Source organism: Mirounga leonina, unplaced genomic scaffold (genome assembly GCF_011800145.1).
Source record: "Mirounga leonina isolate KUSES-001 unplaced genomic scaffold, KU_Mleo_1.0 Mir_179, whole genome shotgun sequence".
Lineage (NCBI taxonomy): Eukaryota > Metazoa > Chordata > Mammalia > Carnivora > Phocidae > Mirounga > Mirounga leonina.
Window position 1 is genome coordinate 1,972,939 of NW_023270466.1, and position 2,105 is coordinate 1,975,043.

The following is a 2,105-nucleotide window of genomic DNA, read 5'->3' on the forward strand; positions in this document are numbered from 1 at the left end:
TTGCTAATATATCAGTACAATGTGGATGTTCCTTATTAGCAGTGGGCTGTTCCAGAACTCATTCAGAGACCCAGGCTTTTTCTGTATGTGACTCTGCCAGCCTTTAAGACAGCAGAGTTCTCTGCATTTAGTCACCACAGCAAAAAGAGTAGCGAAGGCATTCTTCTTTCTTAATTAACTTTGCCTAGAAGTGACAAATCTTTTCTGCTTACAAATACAATTATATCCATGGACTTTTAAATTTAAATTATCAACTAAATTTAAATTTAAATTATAAACCAAAATCATGAGTACATTTAATACTAGCTCAACCAATAGTTCCTTTCTGAAGCTATGTCTTGTAGAATAGAAATCTGAATCAAATACGGTTTTGCTGAGTTTTGAAGAAGAAAATAGAATATTTCAGTTCATGAGTTGGAAGGCAAAGCCAAAGACTGAGCAACACAATTTAACATTATAGTCAGAAGATATCCCATATTATAGTAGCAACATTAAAACTGTGACTATAGCTCCTAAAAGCCTCACAGTTTTTAGACAAGTCTGAAACCTTGAATATAATTCAGTATGAGTTGTTACAGTCATCCTCACTTTATATTTCTTCCCTATTCTTAATGATTAACTATATCCATGGCTCCCAAACTGCGGAAATATGCCAGGCATTCTACTGAACTTACAGGGTGAGAATATTTTACATTTTCAAGATGGACACAATGTCATCTGTGGAGACACCACACAACTATGGTGTTAAGTTCGAGCCTAACTAATAATAAACAGTAATTGTTGGGTATTTCTTTTAACCTATGATGATTAGTCACATTGAGCATCTTTTTTTTTCAAATTTTTTTATTAACATATAATGTATTATTTGTTTCAGGGGTACAGGTCTGTGATGCATCAGTCTTACACAATTCACAGCACTCACCATAGTACTTACCCTCCCCAATGTCCATCACCCAGCCACCCCATCCCTCCCACCCCCCTCCACTCCAGCAACCCTCAGTTTGTTTCCTAAGATAAGAGTCTCTTATGGTTTGTCTCCCTCTCTGGTTTCATCTTGTTTCATTTTTCCCTCCCTTCCCCTATGATACTCTGTCTTGTTTCTCAAATTCCTTATATCAGTGAGATCATATGATAATGTCTTTCTCTGTTTGACTTATTTCGCTCAGCATAATACCCTCCAGTTCCATCCACGTCATTGCAAATGGCAAGATTTCATTCCTTTTGATGGCTGCATAATATTCCATTGTATAAATATACACATCTTCTTTATCCACTCATCTGTTGCTGGACATCTAGGCTCTTTCCATAGGTTGGCTATTGTGGACATTACAGCTATAAACATTGAGGTGCATGTGCCCCTTCGGATCCCTACATTTGTATCTTTGGGGTAAATATCCAGTAGTGCAATTGCTGGGTTGTAGGGTAGCTCTATTTTCAACTTTTTGAGGAACCTCCATACTGTTTTCCAGAGTGGCTGCACAGCTTGCATTCCCACAGTGTAGGAGGGTTCCCCTTTCTCCGCATCCTCGCCAACATCGGTCCTTTCCTGACTTGTTAATTTTAGCCATTCTGACTGGTGGGAGGTGGCATCATGTTGAGCATCTTTTCTTGTGCCTATTGGCCATTTGTATATCTTCTTCAGAGAAATGGACTTGAATAAAGTCCTTTGTTGATTTTTTGATTTGGGTTTTGTTGTTGTTGAATTGCTGGAGTTTTTTATATATTCTGGATATTAATCTCTTGTCAGACATATGATTTGCAAGTATTTTCTCCCATTTTTATGGGTTGCCTTTTCACTTTGTTGATTGTGTCCTTTGATGAAAAAAGTTTTTAATTTTGATATAATCCAATTTATTTTTTCTTCTGTTGCCTATGTTTCTGGTATCATATCTAAGAAATCATCTTGAACTCCAATAATGTTTTCTTCTAAGAGGTTACATTTCGGTGTTTGGTCTATTTTGATTTAATTTTTCCATATGGTGTGTATGTTGTATGAGGGTCGAACTTCATTCTTTTGCATGTGAATATCTGGTTTTCTTTCTTTCTTTTTTTCTTTCTTTTCTTTCTTTCTTTCTTTCTTTCTTTCTTTCTTTCTTTCTTTCTTT